The sequence below is a fragment of the Acinonyx jubatus genome, chromosome B1, assembly GCF_027475565.1.
Source record: "Acinonyx jubatus isolate Ajub_Pintada_27869175 chromosome B1, VMU_Ajub_asm_v1.0, whole genome shotgun sequence".
NCBI classification, from domain to species: domain Eukaryota; kingdom Metazoa; phylum Chordata; class Mammalia; order Carnivora; family Felidae; genus Acinonyx; species Acinonyx jubatus.
In genome coordinates, this window is record NC_069382.1 from 162,690,780 (window position 1) to 162,711,192 (window position 20,413).

Genomic DNA, 20,413 nt, shown 5'->3' on the forward strand with positions numbered 1-20,413 from the left:
GTATCTAATGCATTTTTTTCTATTTAAATTTAAAACAATAAACATGAATATCTTTGGAATTGTTTTTTGCTTTAAGAACTTTTTTCTGTACATAAATATACTTTTTTTAAATTGGCCACAGTATTGTTTTGGCCATGATATTTCACTATTGAAGTCTTCCCTCATTCGTGAATATTCCTAGTTTTCACTTACCTCTAATTCCCTGCGTGACCGATAATGTTGTCTCGATTGTAGTTTTGCCAAGTTTTCATGGTCAGGAAAATTACTTGTGGGTGATATGGACCTGAAGAAAAGTTACAGGGCCCATGATATCTGATGTGGTGTAATAAAAACCTCACATATGTGGTTTTGATTGATTAAAGGGAGATCAAATGTATCTACATGTCATTTTTATTCTGATGCATCCAAATGAATACAGTATAGCAATCTATGACTTAATTCTAACTCGTGAGACCAAAGTAAATTTCTAAGAAACTGAATGAGGTTAACTTACAAAAATAAGTGAGCTTATGCTTTTCAATATCTAGCTCAGACTAATAGGTGTAATTATTTTGATGAGATGAAATGCTTTGAACATTCTGATGCTCTTAATGAAAGTTTTAGTTTTGTTTTTATATTTTATAATGTATCATGAAATATTTTGAATGTAACCCTCCTTGTTCTGAAACAATTGTTTTCTGAAGAAAAATTTAGGCTTTTCAATTTGTATTGTTTAAAAAAGAGAACGCACCTGAGAGGAAAAAAGGACCACAGATTTTCCACAACACATACAAACACACACATTCCTGTATGGATACATAACTAATAAAATACATAGTACATGTAGTATTCTTTTGTTGTTGTTCGCTTTTATGACATAGTAATTAAATCCCTTCCATATTTAACTGTATTTGTTCATTTATGGACTGAATGTTCGTGTCTCTCCAGCACTGCATATGTTGAACCCTGTCCCCATATGATGGTATTAGGAAATAGGGCCCCTGGGAGGTAATCAGGATGAGATGAGGTCATGAGGGTGGAGTCCTCATGAATAGGACTCATGTCTTTATAAGAGTCACTCGAGCCTGCTTCCTCTCTCTGCTCTCTGCCATGTGAAGATACACTGAGAAGTTGACTGTCTGCAGCCTGGAAGAACTTGACTGTGCTGGCTCCCGGATCTTGGGACTTCCAGCTTCGGAACTGTGAGAAATACATTTCTGTTGTTTAAACCACGTAGTCTATGGTGTTCTATCAGCCAAATCTAAAGGGAATTCTCTACTCCTAGGAGACCATTTCTATTAAAATTTTAATATTTAAAGTGTGTAGCACCTTTGTTGTGTAGTGATTTGTGCAATGCTTTTTCCCCCCATAGATCACACTGAGCACCAGATCCTGTTTCCAATGGAACTGAACACTAGATAGAAAGTGCCTGCCTTTTATTTTCAACATAATATTACTTTATAATATTCAATACTGATAATAGAGAATATAAAATAATGTAGAAGGAAGAGGAAGTCAAAATCAAACAGAACTATTCTCAAACACAAATATAAATAGAGATATAGGACAAATAAATTAATGGAACACATAGAGGTATTATTACTTTTCAAGATGGATTACTTCAATGTTTAAATTATCCTAATTTAATTCGTTCTTATCCTTTGTGAATAATTTCTACACAGTTCATTTTTGAAACAGAATAGTTGAGAGTTAATTTTCTTTCTGACTAATTGGAAGCTGGAGATCACTCCTGGCCGCTTGATTATGAAAAACACTGGGGTATTTCAGTAATCATGAACTTGGTTGCCATGTTTCCTAACTTATATTATCACCCCCTGTGCATTCTGAAAATTAATTTCTCTCACAAGAAATATGACATGAAAGTCTTACCTATATGCTAGCATGATTTCTTGAAGTCAAGTCTACACCCCTCATGTGAGTACTTAGATGCTATCCCTCTCTTTTGATTCTGGCAAATGTCAAATATTGTCATCTATTTCACATTGGTTTGGCTAATGTTCTCATTGGAAAACTCTTCAGGGTAACATTCATCAGCTTGGTATTCTAGGCAAATGGATTCATGAATTTGTATCATTAGTGTTAAGATAAATGGTAATCAGTGGCATTATTTATTAAGTAAGGACCATATGTCTGCTTGTGGAATAATATTATTGTCAAGATGCCCCACGTGCATTTATCACTTGAAAACTAAACAGACTGATACATGTGTACTCTTAACAGGGGAAGATATCTCCATTGGCACATTACTCCAGCATTCTGATACATTTCTATTTCTTCCTTGACTTCAGTTTCCTGCATTTTCCCTACTAGTCCATAGTGTAAACATAATATAGTATGATATCAAAACTCCTTCCCTTGTAGTTTATGGTATCCCTAGCAGTGCCATGGAGAGAACAAAAATCCCTTTTCTTCTGCATGCAAAATGGAAAAGGTAAAGGCATAATTCCATTTTTGTATATTTTCAAGTATATACTTTTCTAACCAATACATCATACAATATAAAACACTCTAACATAAATGAGAACAATATTTTTTTCACTCATAAGTAAGACTAAGTCTAATGTTTCTTTTAGTAGAAAAACAAATATGAGGTAAAAAGCTATTACTCTTTATTTTGGAAAAGGTTGCATTGTGAATAGAATAATACCTCTGGCCACTCTAAGAATAAACCATACATAGAATTGAAAATGCCCTGTAGAGATTGTGCTAACTGAATTATTCAAATACTCCCTCAAAGAGCAGACTTAAAATGCTGGCATTCCTCATAAAGGTTGAATGATACCTAATTCATTTTTCATTATACAACTACTCCTTGCATTTCTGCTCAAGTGGTGGCCTTATTTCTAGCTCCTTGGGCTCATCCCTTCAGCCCTGCCCATTTTACATGCAGATGCCAGGCTATTTCTGTTCATTTCACACTTGCCTTAGCGTCTCTATTGGCTCCCATCACCCTTGGGACAAAAAAGGAATTCCTTACCATGACATTCAGGGCCTAAAACAACCCAACTCTAATGTCACCTTCATCCTCTCCTTCTACCTGTTTTGTGATCTAGCCACCCAGGACTATATGAAATTCTCTAAACAAACATTCTCTGAAATTCCCTTTGTGCCTTTTCAAGCTAAATCCTTTTCCTCGATTGCCTTTCTCCTGCCCTTGTTGACAACCTCCTATAAACCACAGCACTAATATTTCCACTAACGGAGGCCGTCTCTGATTCTTCTTAGTGGAATTAATCCATTTCTCCTGCTTACTCCTTTATAGTATGTTTCGTATTAAATTACAATTTTTGATAACAGATCCATTTTTTATTTGTAAAATAAATAAAAATATGTATTGATTATATTTGGGCAAAAAATGAATAGGCCAGGCTCCTGGATCAAAAGTTTACAGTTTTATCTTGTAAGTATGACAAGATTAAAACCAATAAGCCCATTGTCTTCTGACAAACTGAGGTTCCTAACATAGTGTTTGTCAATTTGTAGGTTTAGTTTACTGGGTAATTTGAATTTAGTTGATTGCCAAAGAGGATGCCAACAGTATGCCAGCAGTAGCTTTCAGTTTATTCATGCATCTTGATAAAAATAATACTTAATTATTTAAAAGAAGCAAGCAAAAACAAATTACTTCATAGAATTTCAATTTAAGATTGTGTACTGCGGCCAAAACAACAATTTTTACTGCTCTCAACTAAAGGTATTATGATAGCTCTATAATCATAATTCTGATATTTACTTCACGAAAATGGGAGAGGGATTCAAATGTATATATTTCAAAGTTGTAAGATTGTATACCTTCTTTTTCTTAAATAACAAATATAACTTTAACTTTAACAAATATAGCTCTAACTTTCTTAAATAACAAACGTAACTTGCCTGTCTTTTCCTCACATACCACTTGGTAAGAGAATATATATGGAAAATAAAAAGGATCAATTTCACACTGTGCATCATGGTTAAAAACTCCTCTTTATACCCGTGAGAATTTTTGTTTGTCATTTAAGTGCTCAGATACATTTGTCATTCTTTGACAATGATCATGCTTTGAATTATAAAACATGTCTTCCTCAGACAATACAAATGGTTTTGAAATAAGAGCTCAGATAGGTAATTGTAGGATAGAATTGGTTCCACTGGTTTCATAATTGACATTACATTGTTGTTCTATGAAAACTTTATTTTAGTAATAGTATAGTAGTGCATTGCTAATGGCATGCTACCAGGTACCAAACTCCTCTCTGTAGTGCGAGCAGGAACAAAAGTATGGGATCAAGCAGGTAAAAGGGTGAGAAACAGTGAGAAACAGTGAAACACAAGTAAAAAGTAGTTTGAACAAAGTTCCACAATGGATTTTAAAGTTGGCCAGGAGTACAAGGAAATGACACACTTTAAAAGGCTGGGATGCTATGCCACTGTTTCTAGATCAATTTTCAAGTCTTGTACAACTGAAAGTTAACCTTGGGGCACAGAAAATAAGTTTAGATAATGGAGAGGACAGAATAATGAGTCTTTTTTAATTAATATAATGTGAACTATATTTAAACTTGTTGTCCTCGTTTCTGAATTGTTTTCACAGAAACACAGATACTTAGTATAATACTACTGTGCACACTAACTGCCACTGCTGCTCTAACTAGCCTTATTGAATGTTGTTGGTTTGCGGATATAAATACAATACTAATACCATTTCTCTTATCTGATGCCTGATTGGTAAGAAATGACTTCATTTGAATACAAATTGATCTTTATATTATTATGTAAGAATAATTTCAAGATAGAAAGGAAGCTGTGGAAGGAAAAAGAGAGTAAGAGCAGAAATGGTCTGAAGATATAAAGTGTGTAAAAGCAACTTTAACCCTTTTAATTTTGTATCCCTCATATTAACATGCCTTCCTCTTTGGGAATTCATAACTATTCCTGGCTATAAATGGATTACATGTAATCTAGTATTTTATTTTACCTTTGATGTTTCATTATTACTCTCAAACTTTTTTTTAATGTTTATTTATTTTAGAGAGACAGAGACAGAGTGCGAGTGGTGGGGAGCGGCAGAGAATGAGATGGAGACACAGAATCTGAACAGGCTCCAGACTCTGAGCTGTCAGCCCAGAGCCCGACACGGGGCTCGGGCTCATGAACCATGAGATCATGACCTGGGCCAAAGTTGGACGCTTAACGGACTGAGCTACTCCCATGTTCCCATTGTTACTCTTAAAACTACATTATACATGCTGGCAATATTGTATGGCTAGGAGATTATATACAAGTTGAATCTTTTTTAACAGTTAGTATTTCTTAATTGTCTCTTTTGATGGAAGAAGGCTGTCTGATATTATATAAGTGATCAAATCATATGTATATGATATAGATATATTTTTGTATTAATGGTATTGATTTTACTTTCAAATTTAATCTTTCTTTATAGTGTCTTCATAGTTTTAATACACATTGCCATCTGATATGATGAAGCTGAAAATATTTTTGATGAGTTTAATGGATGTGGGCATAAATTATTAGGCAGGCAAACACATGATACTGTAAATGGGAGACTACAAACTGAGACATGTAAGATGACTATATAGTGCCTCACTTACTACTGAAAGGTTAGGTTAGGAGAGATTGGTGGTCCAGGGGCTCTAGATTCATATGGCATTTTAATAATGTCTGACGTTGGGCACTATTATTTAATCTCGCTGCTCAGTTTTTTCACTAGTCAAATAAGGATAATTATCTCGAGTGGTTTTAATATTTAAGTTAATTGATTCAAGTGAATATGTTTTGAAAAGTACCTGGCACATAGTTAAGTGCTCAATTAACGTTGGGTGTTATCCCAGTTATCTATTGCTGCTTAACAAACTTCCTCAAATTTTGGTGGCTTAAAACAACTATTTATTTCTGTATTTATGTATGTATGTATTTATTTATTTATTAATTGTTCTGTTGACTCATCTGAGTGGCTTGCCCTTGGACTCTCTTATGCAGTTGCAGTCAATTAGCAGGTGACAATGGAGGCATAGGAACGTGATTTCACCCACAGGCCTGATGTCAGGACTGAGAGGGCCATGACCATGGTGGCTACTTGAGGATTTCTCTTTTTATGTGGCTATATTGGGCTTTCTCATGACATGAAGTTTCATAGGTCAGATTTCTTATAGGGCAGCTGGATTTTCCCAGAGTAAGCATTCCAAGATATAGGAAGTGGAAATAGTACGTCTTTTAATGACCATCCTACAAATTGGCAGAAATACGGCCCTGGCACCATATTCTATAGGTCAGAGTAGTTGCAGAATCCTCTCAGATTCAAGCAGAGGTAACATAGACCTTACCTCTCAATAGGAGGAATATCGAAGAATTGTAGCCATCTTTAATCTGCACTTGTATTAACATTACTAGTGGTCTATTTAATGAATGTCGACATTTCATGCCTTTTGGTGGTAGAAAACCACTGTGGAATTTGGATATATTGGCCCTAGATTGTCCACATTGTGATATTTACAAAAAGGTCTTTGAGTAAGTAGCTTTGTAGTCAGCACAGAGTTTCAGTTTATGAAAAATGGTTGAAGCTATTATTTCCCTTTCGTCTGTGTCATTTGGTGTGCTGTTGTGTCCACTGTTACAACCTAACAGTCAAACACCCATCCTGAGAAGAGGATATAGGAGAAGAATCATTTATCTTTTAATAAAAGCTATAGAGATTACATATCTCTACATTTATAACACATGAAACAAGACTCTGAAAAAACTGGGTCACATATGTTTCTGTCAGCAGGGTGTAAAAATTAGAGGTCATTCAGGTTCCAGGGAAAAGAATTACCCGGGCAAAGCAGCTTCTTCCTAATCCTTAGCTAAAGATAGCAATACAATTAAGTAAAGGGACTATGAGTTTTGGGATTGTGACAATGAAGATATTGTATCCTGCTAATTTGACACCATCCCCTTAACTGTCCCCTTGGTTAACCAATTAAGTAGAAATTTGAAACAAGGAAAATTTTAGTTTTTGGGGTGCAATTTCACAACTTTAGAGAATCTATATAAATGAGAATTTCTTAAGATATAAATAAATGGAGATGTCAGTTCCGTCAAATAACTTGCAAACCATTAGTTTAAATGAAAAAAGAAAACCAAAAACTTGCCAGGAAACATGAAGTAGAGCCTCTCAAAGAATCATGAAGATGGTCAAGTTATAGGGATGTGTAGCCCAGTGTCATAGATTAAACACATCTTATAGGCGCTAATGTAGCTAGAAAATTATTTTAGACGAACCATTTTTTGATCAGGACATATGATTTTATGAAATTTTATCCTAAATTCCATTGGTTCTATTTTTGTCCTGTTTAAATCAGAGGGTTACAGTATGGTGGTCATAGAATCATAACACAACAATAAAAAGTCAACTTCCAGGTAGATGATTAATGTAAACACTATGAAGTATATTAATATAATACAAATAAACACTTCTTAAACACTTTTATGTCCTATCCATTTCCCATATTCCACTGTCCACCTCCATATCTCTGCCTCCAAAAGTCTCCATAAACGACTCCCTGAAACCTATACCATGTGCCTCTCAGGTTTTCCCCTTCACTGCTGTTCCTCTTCTCGAGTTTAATTTTTCATCATATTCTATTATGGAGAAAAGAACCAACCTGACAACTGACAAAATCTTTTTTTGAGTGATCTAATCTCCCCTTCTTTCCAACTTGGATTTCTGGGTGGGATCAAAACTAAGAAGTGGGGTGTAGCAGTGACTATTCAGAGATATAGGAGACAGAGTTATGAGAAAAGAAGAGTGTTAAGCACAATGTGTCCCTTCTAACTTCTGAGATTAAGCTCTGTGAATGAACAAAACAAAATATATGCAATTAGATGTAACTACAAAGGGAGGGAGAAAGATTCCCAAGCAGGGTCCTCACTGGCCTGGGGGGGGAGATCCAGAGTTCGTTTCTTAACTGACTGAACCACTCAGACGCGCCCAAAATTTATAATTTTAATTAATCTTTTCTCCTTTTTAAGTGTCCTAGTTTGGACACTATATTATGTGGTTACCATAATTCATAACCTGGCATCTTTAGGAGAGGTGAGATACGCAGCCAACTTGTAGCTCGCTTTGCGGTTACAGGCAATCTCAAAGTTCCCTAGTGACCCAGTGGGATGAAGATGTCACCGAGAGAGCCACTGAGCTTGCCAAAAGGTTGCCGTGACGTGCAAGTTAAATCCTGTGCAAGAGAGGCTGTATTACACTGAGGAGCGGGAACACTTAACTCACAAAACCGTTTGCTGTACTGCGGAAGGACATATAGAAGAACAACACGCTTCACCATGCGCTTTTTTACTTCTTCTCGTGGTCTGATTGGTCAATTTGGAAAGAGAGCGTTGGCGTTGTGACCCGCCTCTTTCTTTCCTCTTAGGGAGAAGCCGCCCACAGGAAGTGCCCAGTTAGCTCCGCCCTCCAGGTTGTAAGGTTCCCGGGCGCCGGTTTTACCTCTGTGCCATCATTACCGTCGTCGCCGTCGTTGCGGAGTCGGTTGGGTGCTGCCCGTGGCATCGTTGGTAAGTCGAATGCTGGGGTTCCGAGTCAGTACGCCTGCAGTTTATAAGCCACGGTCTTCAATATTTTCTCCGGCGGTTACAACAGAATATTTTGGTTTTCCTGCCGCTTTACTTTTATTTCTAAAAGAGAGACGTTTACATGTCGGACTCTCCTCACACCCTGACATCCAAGATACAGAGTGGGAGTAAAGAGAAAATGAAAAAGAAGAATGCTGTGTTGGAAAGCGTGGAGTAGAGCTTCGGGCACGCTTCTGGCATGGCTACAGTGGGAGGTGTTAAAAACTTTGATGATCCCGGACTAGGCGCTCACCACGTATTTTCCGCGGTAGTGGGTTGTTACAGCTCATGGCGGTTTTTTCCACTGGGGAGCGGCTGATTGTATGAAAGTAAACACCCATTTGTTTGGAGTCAAGTCTACATGCTTTCGATTGTAAGTAAAGGCAGGCAAGCTTTGGGGGTGCTCAGCAAGCAAAATCGGACTAGAAGTGCAGACATCCTTAATCGATGCATCCTAGTCAAATTGGTAACTGCTGCTTGACCTTAAACGCGGATATATACTTTTTTTCTAAGTAGCCTTGTGTGAGACAAAGTTTTGGTAATAAAGCAAGCCCTTTTCATGTGCCAGCCTTTTTTAGGTGTCTGTGTTAGCTGTACGTGCTGGAAATGTTTAGGGCCAGGCCTCGGCTGGTGGCACAGAAAGTCTCCTCAGATTCTCATCCGCTTTTATGTTTTGACTCCTCTTCAGAGTCAAGGGAAGGAGTGTTGGAAGAACAAATCTAGGAATCATATGGCTTGTCTATAGGTTTATAAGTTGCTCTTACCTTTTGATTTCAGGTGGCTCTGAATTTGATCGTTCCGTACAGTTTGACTATGACTTTTGATTGCTGAGATTCAGACTGGGGCTCCATTCATAGGAGATTGATGGATATCAAATTAAGGAAGAATAGGGGTCTTTACTGTAAAGAGCATATACCTTCTCCTTAAATTGATGATCAAAAATAAAATGTTGCAAAAAAGGTGGCTTAGAAAGCCAGTAAAAAAAAAAAAAAAAAAAAAAAAAAAAAAAAAAAAAGAGCTGTGCTTGGAATGCTCTGGCTCTAATAATTGATCTTGCTTAGGAATTTAAGGGGTTAGAGTCACTTAAAACTTGTGCTTCAGTGTTAATGTAGAGTAACGGAAAGAATTGGAAACAAAAAAATCAGCTGGAGGAAAATAAAACTTTTTTAGGAAAAATCTAGAGAAATTAGGGGACGAACTTGACAAAGGTGACATAGGAAATAATTTGACATTCAAGTAGACATCTGTGAGAGAGAAATGGTGAGTCAGAGGGATGTAAATTTCTTCAAAAGAGTATTGGAAAAGGGAAAGGTGTTCGGTTGTTACCAGATTGAAATAGGGGGGTAGGTCTCCAGTTAATCAAAAAGGAAGAGGAAAGATCTCAAGTGGAAGGAGTCCCTCAAAAAGAGTCAGAAAAGTACTGAGAGATCACAGATAAGGGATGATGTAAAAGATATTATCAGAACAGCATCTTAAAGATTGGGAAAGACTAAGAAGACCTGTAGAATGCACAGAGTACCATTGGTTGACTTTTAAGGTAATATAGTAATTGTAGGTTTGTACAGAAGTACAGTTTGTGCTTAGAAGGAACGACCAAGAATTAGGTCTCGAGACAAGACTCAGCAAATAGGGCATATTGAAAGGAGTCAGGCAAGAGGATGAGTTAGATCCAAGCTTGGATGGGGATGATTCACGTTGGTGGGAGAAAAGATGCTGTGTGGAATTATGCATCCCAGGGAAGCGGAGGAGAAAAAAAAAATTTTTTTAAGAGTAGGTGTTTTTAGTAAACTCAGAATTGAATGGTTTCATCATTGCTTTTAGAGAAGATTCTGGAATTTAATAAATAGAGGCATATATTAGGAAACAAACCCTAACATCTAAAAAACATAAAAAGGAAGCCAAATACTCATTTCCAGCAATCAGCAGTAATCCTGTATGTTTTGAAGAGACCAAATTAATAGATTAAGCAGTTAGAAACTTGCCTTTCTAAACATATTAAACATACTAAAAAATTTAAACTGAAAAGTGTAGACAAGGATGGAAGAAAATGAACACTAGAGGCATATTTCATTGCTGCAGAAAAAAAAATGCTATTCAAGGTCTGAACAATTCGATGATGAAAGACAGTGCCTGGAGGAGCACATGGAAGAGGTATTGGTTCTTACTGGGCCTCTAGGGGTTCAGGCTTCAGAAGCATCGGTTGAAACCTCAGTTCCGGAATCTCAGTTGAGAGTGATTTGCCAGCCGAAACAAATGAGATGAGAGAAACCCTCTCTAAGAGGCAGGCCTCACTAGCTTTGCAATTCCAGAATGAGGTGGTGGAAAGTGCCCCTTGTAGTATAGGATTCAAAATATGTGTTTACTGAAGGTAGTAGCCCCTGTTTCATAATATAGAGTCCACTTCCAGCAGTTGCAGAGTGCCAGGGACAGGAGGTTAAAGGAAGGAAACGAAATGAAGAGATTTTTGCGGTAGGTTGCAGAGGAATATATTGTACTTCAAATACAATTTGGTGATTGGGGTTGAAAATGTTTAAAGTTTTCTGGAAGGCAGGAATGTCACAAATGTTATTCTGTGAGAGACAACAGTATGCTAAGTGCATTGTGTGACACCTAGATATGATGAATCTGTAGTGTCAGAATTAGTGCTTTAATAGAAATTTTATGGAATCTGCTACTCACACAAACTGACAAGCATCCTAATTGAGCTGAAACCGAGAATATTGCCAGGTTCGTTTTTCCTTGAGATGTTACTCAGTTCTGGTTTCTAGGAACACAGTGTAATCTGATCTGAGAATGGCTTGTATTTAAACTTGGATGTGGGGCCAGGTTTGTTAAGTTTATATTTTCATTTACTGTAATTTTTGAATCATACAAAATTCAAAAACTAATAGTTCAGAAACTAGAGTGATATAAAGAAAAGTATACATTGACAAGTCTTTTGTCCACTTTGCATTTTACTTATCTAGGTGTTTAACAAACAAGTCTATAATACTAAGTGCCCAATACTGACCTGTGTATTTTGCAAATGTTAGCTCATTTATTTTGTGTATCAACCCTATTATGGAAGAATTCCTATAATTCCTATTTTATAGATAGGCCTAAAAAAGTTAATTAATTTGTAAGTGGCAGAGACAGACCCAGGCAGTCTTGCTCAAGTTAGACTAGTTAGGTAGATGATTTAGTATGTTCTATACTATATATGCCTCTCGTGTCATTTTTTAAAATGCAATTACAAATATATTTTCTTAATTTTTCCTTTTCTTTACAAAAGAAAACAAACTTTATATACTGTCTGCACCTTGTTTTTTTTTTTTTTTTCTTCACTTAACTGCATATTCTGGAAATACTTCCATATCAGTATATAGAGGAGCTTTTCACTTGTTTTTACTGCTGCACAGTGTTAATATTGTATTATGTGAATTTGTCACAGTTTATTTTTTAATTTTTACTATATATCGTGTCATAGTTTATTTAAACAGTCTCTTGGTGGACATTTGGGTGATGTCTACTTTTCTGCAGTTACAAATAGTGTGGTAATAAATGTATATACTTGTCATTCTTGGCAGATGTATCATATGTAGTATAAATTCTTAGAAGTTGAACTGCTGAATCAGATAAATGAATATGTACTATTGTTTATATATTATCAAATTCCATGAGTCTCATTCTGCTTCATCGTAGCCTTATCAACAGAAATGTTCACATTTTTGTCAGTCTGATAGGTGAAAAATATTTTTTCAGGGTTGTTTTAATTTTTTATTTATTAATAATAAGATATGAATGAGTTGAGTGTATTTTCATTTGTTGAAAGGCCATTTGAATTTTTTTGTGTGAATTGGCCGTCATTTCTTTGCTCATTTTCTTTTTTTTTTTTTATTTTTCTTTTTTTAATTTTTTAACGTTTATTTATTTTTGAGACAGAGAGAGACAGAGCATGAACGGGGGAGGGGCAGAGAGAGAGGGAGACACAGAATCGGAAGCAGGCTCCAGGCTCTGAGCCATCAGCCCAGAGCCTGACGCGGGGCTCGAACTCATGGACCGTGAGATCTTGACCTGAGCTGAAGTCTGACGCTTAACCGACTGAGCCACCCGGGCGCCCCTCTTTGCTCATTTTCTATAGGGAGTTTTTAGTGTTTTACTTCTGTTAGATATTTACCTGCTCTTTATATATTGAGGGGAATGGACCTTTTGCCTGTGATGTGAGTTTTAATTTTTTTTCCCCCAAGTGGGTCATTTGTTTTTTGATCCTGGTTATTTTTTTTAATGTTATGTAATATGCAAGTATTTCTTTTATGGTTTTGAATCATGTTTAGAAGTATCTTTCTCCAATTTATAAAGGAATTTTTCTCTTCTAGAACTTTCATGGTTATATTTTTTTTTTCCTTTTTTCATTTAAATCTTTGATTCCTTTTGAATTTTTCAATGGTCATGGAATATGATATATAATTCAACGTCATATTTTTTTCCAGATGACTGTTTTTTAGATTCTTTAAAATGTAGTTAGTAAAAACTTGTCTTTGACATGATGCAATTTCTGAATCCCTGAAAGAACTGTACTTATCCTAGACATTGAGAATGACTTACTGAGAGGAAGTAGAAGAAATTTGTAAGGAAGGTATTTGTCTTGGACTTTGAACTAAGTAGTACGATTTTAACTTCATGGAGTTGTACCTTACAGGGGCATGAAAATTTGACTGTAGACATCAATTTCTTTGAACTTTGTTTTGTATTTGTATATAACTGTCAGGGTAATTTAATCTTTGGACTTTAATTTCTCTTTGGGAATTTAGTAGTTTAAGGAGGTTATTTTCAAATTTAGAATATCTATAATGTTAGACTTTTGTTCTTAGAATTTAAGCCATTTGATCTAATTGTAGCAAATCCTAGATAATAAGCTGTTCATAATTTGGGATGGGAAATAGAATTGAGAAAACATTTTCAGCTTTGGATATAGAATGGCTACACATTTAATTAATGTGTTTTTGGACTATTTTGAAGGATTCTGGGCTCAAAAATCTGCACTGCTAATAGTGGTCGTAGCAGGATACCCAAAATCACAGGTGGGGTAGGTTACTCAAAAAGATAGGAGCAGTAATGTCTTGATAGATTGCTGATCCTTTTCTCTGGGGGGACAATACCTTGGTTCAGCTGAAGCTTCATGATTAAGCACAGTGGTTTAGGAGAATAGAAAGCTGTAGAATATTGGCATGTAGGAGGGATTATTGAATGTTTTCTTCCTACTTCTGATGCTTCCTTTTATGTGTATGATCCATTGTCCTAACATGTTAGGCCTCTAACTTCTACTTGAGTAGTTCAGGGAGTTATTTGGTGAATTGAGAAGAGACTGGGAGTCTCTTCTCCCCTTGTTGGGATTGAGCTGTCGAAGCTGCTTCTGCTCTCCATTTTACCATGTTACAAGGGTAGGAGAATGACTGTCCCCATACTATCCTGCTGATACTGAATGAGAAAGTCTAATTTTGGATTCAGTACTAGAAAACACATTAATAGATAAACCTTCCCTAAATAGATAGTCTTCCCTATCGTCTCTCATCAGATACAGAAGTAAAATTTTGATCTCTCCATAAGCCAACTCCCCTGTATCTCTTAACTGTTAGAATTTGAGCAGGAGTACCAGTTATTGACTTTCCCTCTCCTGCCTTTATCAAGATGAGAAGTCAATGGTATGGACAATAGGGTGATTCATTTGAAATTTCAGAGACTTGATTATGCCTCCTAACTGAGGTGGGAATCAAATCAGCAAGGACATCACGATTTCACTATACACTCCAGTAACCTGTGTTTAATGTCTGTGTGGAGGGAACATATGACAAGTTATGTTGCCCTAAGATATGTGCAGAGAAATGAACAAGGATCAAGAGTTGCATACCACTCTTGATGCCTCAGTGTTACATATGGTTTTCTGAAACCAGAGTGAGAAATCACAGGAAAAATCTAAATTTAAAAACCAAGATTGAAGTTTTGTATTAGGCTAAGTTATCAGAGGCAGAAATTATAATGAGATGTGGAAATAAAGTAAGTTATGTGTTGTACGTGTGAATTTTCAGAACTGCCGAGACTGTAAGTTCACACTGTATTGGGTTTCAGGTTTTTAATATTTATATTTATTTTATTTTGAATGCACACATATGGTGTTTTATATCAGTGACAGATTTTCCTAAATAATAAAAGCCTCTGACCTTACATTTGTGGTGACATAATGCTACTTTGCAACGAAAGTAGCACAGCTGTCCATAGGTGAAGAACATGAAAAAAAAACATTTTTCTCTATTTATTGAGTGGTAAGGAGGCAGCTATCTTTCTCCCCTCCTGCAAGAGTCTCCTTGGAAACATTATGGGCCTGATTGCTAACTATAACACGTTGGTCTGTAAGTAAACTCTCCCCAAAACTCAGATAGCTCTGGGTGTCTCAGACCTAGAGAGGTCTCTAAGTCTTGGGTCTCATTCCTGCATGAAATGTAAATACCTAGAAATAGTCTCCCTAGCACTTTTAGCCAGTACCTAGGTACCTGTCCCAGGATGTAACCTTTTGTCTTTATGGAAGATAAGTTTTATTATTCTTTCAGATCAGAGCAGTTAGCACCATAATGTGGGGAAGAAATGGTTACAGATTTAATCCTGTAATATATGAAAATATTTTCAAGGATAAATGAAAAGATTCTCTAACTTTATAGTAAATACATTGGGACATTGAGAAATCCAGGAATGTTTTATTTTCTTATATATATGTTATATCATTGTTATCATTTCTGCTGAATAAAAGATGTTAATACTGTACCTGGGCATAGCAAGTACTCTACAAATGATTGACATTGTAATAATAACTAATGCTTATTATTTTAATATGTTAAAAATGCCTGTATTTATGTTGCAGACAGAATCAATAAAATGGAAATTACTTTTTATTTATTACATGTACGAAATGAATTCGTGGCTGAAATTTAGCTTGGGTGGTGTTTGTCAAGAGCCTTGAAATCTACAGAGAGGAGTCTGTATTTTCCTCATGGAAGACTATTTACCTCACAAGTCAGTAACCTTCCTTGGTGAAAGAGTTCCCCGCATTATGTATATGTACGTATATCACTTACACACATGGGCCTCCTTGAAGTGCTCTTAGGTTTCCATTCTCTTAGGAGCTTTATAAAAATGGGTTTTATGTCTACTAACACAGAGACTTCATTCTCTACTGGTAGCTAATTCTAGTAGTTAGAAGATAATCTCTTATTTGCCACATTTCTTAACTCATCTTTTAGATTCTAATTATAAAGGTTCAGATTTTAAAAAATTTCTGTTTAAAACTCTGATGGCTTTTCAAACAGGGTACTGTAATACCTAGCTGGAAATACAAAGTTACTTCACATGAAGTACAATACAGGATGTTGTGAATCTGTAGGAATCGATAAAGAAGGATCAGTACAGGTTGAAGTATTGATAATGTTTAGTGGAGGATATGGTATATGAGTTGGGCTTTGCTTTTCATAAGAAGATAGAAGACAGCATATCAGGTAGGGATACTAACGTGAACTAAGACCATTTTCTGAATGCATGTTAATTTTTTTTCTTTTTCTAGCGACATACAGTGGTAAACAAGAAGTGATGAAACAACCCATTACTTCATGATTTTATAGGATAATTTTAAAGTACACTGTGATTCATTATTGGTTACTTCTGTGATTAGGGGACAGAAAGAGATATGCTATTAGCAATGAACCTATCAGGTTAGACCAAAGAGTTTAAGATAATATGCTATGGGCAGTGTAGGGTCATCACAGTTTTTAAACAGGAAGGCAAAAGAATGAGAAACAGTATTTTAGGAAAATTTGTCATTGGTAGATTGAATGGAAAGAGATTTGTGTCAGGAAGACCAATTAGGGAAATACTGGAATAACCTAAGCAACAAATGATGAGAACATCTAATTTAATTTTGGCCTTTGGAACAGAGAATTCAAAAGGAGAATCAACAGCTTTTCCAGACTTAATTTATGAATGGAAGAAAGAGGTCATTTAGAGGTAACCTCAGGATTCTGAAAAAAGAATATAATTTTGGAAAGGAAAGCAGTAAATTAGTTTTTATGCATATTTGGGTATTGGCCAGTGACTAGATCCAGGAGAAAAATCTCTGTATAGACATTGAACATATGTTACCAGAATTCTAGTTAGGAGAATTCATCAATCTAAAGGTGGTAGCTTTTATGAGAGTGAGTACACCTTCTGAGTTATAAGGCCCAAAAAGTAGATTAAAAAAATTTTTTTAACGTTTATTTCTGAGACAGAGAGAGACAGAGCATGAGTGGGGGAGGGGCAGAGACAGAGGGAGACACAGAATCCGAAGCAGGCTCCAGGCTCTGAGCTGTCAGCACAGAGCCTGACATGGGGCTCGAACTCACAGACTGCGAAATCATGACCTGAGCCGAAGTCAGATGCTCAACTGACTGAGCCACCCAGGTGCCTCCCAAAAAATAGATGTTAGAGAGATAGCTCAAAGCGAGCTAGGAGGAAAAACAAAGAGATGAGGTTCAGAGAACGTAGCCAGTATACCTAGGGAAGCTGAAGAAATAGCGATACCAAATTAATGTGGTTTTGTGTGCCAGTCTCAGCCTATGGATAATGAGCATTGTGGTTGGACTGGAATAACCATCAAGAAACTTTGAAAAAAAGTTTACTACTTAGAATTCTTAGAAGTTACATGGCATACTTGGGGCCACACAACATGGTCCAGAGGGAGATGAGAGGGAAGAAGAGAGGGAGGGAGGGAAAAGGTGTGGACTTGGGGTTCTGCTTGTATTGGGATCCAGGGTAGAGGGTCTAGAGCTTTTTACTGGTGAATTTACAACATAAAAGTGAGAATTTAAAGTGCAGGAAGAGAAAAGACAAGCAGCCCAAGTGGACAGTTAGTGAAATCAACCAAGATCTCTGAAACAAAGAAGCCTGGGGCGTCACCTGACTCTTTATCTAGTTTCATAGCTAACAGTGTGTTTATTCAGTTTTTAAAAAGTGTACGGGGCGCCTGGGTGGCTCAGTCGGTTAAGCATCCGACTTCGGCTCAGGTTATGATCTCAGGTTTCGAGAGTTCAAGCCCCACATTGGGCTCTGTGCTGACAGAGCTCAGAGCCTGGAGACTGCTTCGGATTCTGTGTCTCCCTCTCTCTGCCCCTATCCTGCTCTCGCTTTCTCTCTCTCTTTCTCTCTCTTTCTGTCTCTCTCTCTCCCTCAAAAAGAGAGAGAGAGAGAGAGAGAGAATCCCAAGCAGGCTCTGCAGTGTTAGCATAGAGCCCAATGTGGGGCTTGAACTCAGGAGCCTAAGTCATGAATCGTGAGATCATGACTTGAGCCAAAATCAAGAGGAGGACACTTAACAGACTGAGCCACCCAGGCGCCCCTGACAATGTGTTTATTCAGGAGAGCCATCTTTGAAGGGGATGCCTGTTTGAAGCCAGTGCCTTAATAGTCAAAACTTAAGGGGCGCCTGGGTAGCTCAGTCACTTGGGCGTCCGACTTACACTCGGGTCATGATCTCATGGTTTGTGGGTTCAAGCCCTCCGTCAGGCTCTGTGCTGACAGCTCAGAGCCTGGACCCTGCTTTGGATTCTGTGTCTCCCTCTCTCTCTCTGCTCCTTCCCCACTCATGCTCTGTCTCTCTCAAAAGTAAATAAACATTAAAAACAAAAAATAAAAAACAAGAAAACTGAAGTCAGGCACTTGCATTACCAAAAACAGAAAACCCAACTGTCTGAGCTTATACAACTTGTGGTTAGCTGCATCAGATTTTGAAGTGAGTTAAAAGAAAATGAGGTCTGAGAAATCCTCATTAATTTCTTGGTTTAAAATATTATCCAGGATGAAGTGGGGTATGAAATGGGGGGAGACCTGAACTCTTATATTCATGTCAGTTTGCACATTAAACCACTGTCACCCATTATTGCAGAATGATGTGTCAGATAAATTGTGAATAAGCCATTAAATTTGAGCAGTGAGAGAGAAGAGAGGTTAAGAATGCATGTGGTGATGGGCGAGCAGTACAGAGATGGCAGCCATAGGGGTTATCCTGAGGGGTGCTTGAAGAAACAGAATACAGGGGGCAATAATGGTCTGGCTCCTAAATTGTGTCTTCTGTTAATGCAGGCAGTGACTATTCTGTTTCTTAGCAGATGCCCAGGTGATGTTTATCTGTTGAGTGGGGATCAAATAAAGATAACACCAAAAAATACAGCTTTTCCTAATACTCGAGAGGATGAGTGCTTGGCCGAGATGGTGTTGGATTGATAATTTTTATGTGGATAAAAATGAGATGAAATCTGGAGAGATACCAACTCTATTTCCACCTAAAGACCTGAAATAAGAGTGGTGGTAGGGGATAGAAGGGTTGAAACCTTAATTTTACAATAGAGCCAGCAGTTCACGATGGGGCTCACAGCCTGAGTGACCTGTATTTCCAGACACTTGCCCCTGTCTTGACCCTGTTTGTTTCTGGTTCTGTGGCCTGTACTCCTAGGGTGAAGCTAAGGACAAAGGACAATTGGGAAGCCAGCGATGGCCTACAAAAATAAGCCTTCATTTGTCATTTTTAATGGGTGTACCATTTCACCTTAATTTAATTTTCCTACCTCTAAGAATATATCTTATTTTGTAAGTTCACAAGCTGACACATCATCCAGAGAGACTATTTATTTTCCCTATATTCTTCACACAAAGGCTGAGATTATTCTTGCAATAGTAATCAAGATCTTCTGTCTTTGGGTTACAAAGAAAATGCATTCAACTGTACTTGAAAGAGAAAATTGAAATTTGGCTGCAAATAATAAAGCACTTTCAATTCTTTGAATTCTGTCTGTTCATATCAGCTGAGCTGCATTAATAAAAGCAAAAAGGTGCCTGTTGCTTGCTATTGGCAAAAAATAACAATGTTCAGTTGCCCTAACTGTGTATTAGGTGTGTTGAAGTTTATTCCTATTATAGAACCTTGTGCTTTTAGTCCATTTTTTTCCTTTGTTAGTGCTAGCATGGTACCAAATGAATTAGGAAAGTAGTCCCCAGAGAAAGGCTTTTCCACCAGCTTTAATAGCAAAGCAACGATGAATCTTCCCCCATCCCCCCGCCAAAAAAAATCAAATCTCAAAGTGTAATTGGCTTGTCTATCTGCCTGTTGTAACCTTTGTTTTATTGGTGTAATTGTTTTAGGAAATAATCCTGTAGACTTATTAGCATGCTTAATGCTAGTTTCAATTATTTATTTTATTAATTGGATGTGTAAGTCATGAAATTGCTGTTGAGTACATTTACCAATAGCACAACCACCATAATAATACAAGGCATCTGAAAATAAAGATAAAGAGATAAAGAGATAAAGATAAAGAGATAAAGATTTCTGTAAACAAAGGGTGTACTGCAGATTTTTCTTTTTCCATCAGACAATCTCATGGGCACGCCAATTGTGAAACCATAGTCAAATTTTTAGAAATGCAAGGGTACGGACAAAATAAAAGTGTGTACTCATGTACACTTAATTCTTTTTAGCTAGCACTATAACATGAGACCAGTAGCACAAGTCTAGGCAAAATTGTGAAGTAGGAATAGGTTATCTTTAGGTACCTCTAGCCTCTTCTTTGTGTGCCTAATAATATCCTTTTCTCTAAAATCCTCATTGATTTTTCTCTCCTCTTCACAATTATTTAGTCTCAAGAGAAGATGAAATTCATTAACACTGAGGTTTGAATGATGAAGGTGGTAATGGTGCTATAGAAAGAACTCTTTGAGACCAAACAGCCCAAAGCTTCAAAGTCCACTTATAATC

The 20,413-nt window shown here is 36.8% G+C and overlaps 1 protein-coding gene and 1 long non-coding RNA gene across 5 annotated transcripts in view; one reads left to right on the plus strand and one right to left on the minus strand.

Annotated features, from left to right (window-relative positions):
• Positions 1 to 1,287, minus strand: part of LOC106975048 (uncharacterized) — a 43,303-nt gene extending 42,016 nt beyond the window's left edge. Inside the window, exon 1 of one of the 2 annotated variants that reach the window (XR_008296332.1) lies at positions 193 to 1,287. This is a non-coding gene — a long non-coding RNA (uncharacterized LOC106975048). The remainder of the gene's footprint in view (positions 1 to 192) is intronic. The other variant, XR_001430253.3, reaches the window with a different exon arrangement.
• Positions 1,288 to 8,015: 6,728 nt separating this feature from the next.
• Positions 8,016 to 20,413, plus strand: part of LOC106986669 (cytochrome c oxidase subunit 7B2, mitochondrial) — a 159,976-nt gene continuing 147,578 nt past the window's right edge. Inside the window, exon 1 of one of the 3 annotated variants that reach the window (XM_027056331.2) lies at positions 8,016 to 8,547. The gene's annotated coding sequence lies outside the window, so the exon portion shown is untranslated. Of the gene's footprint in view, positions 8,548 to 8,569; positions 8,978 to 20,413 lie in introns of those variants that run through there. The other 2 variants (XM_027056330.2, XM_053217399.1) reach the window with 2 other exon arrangements.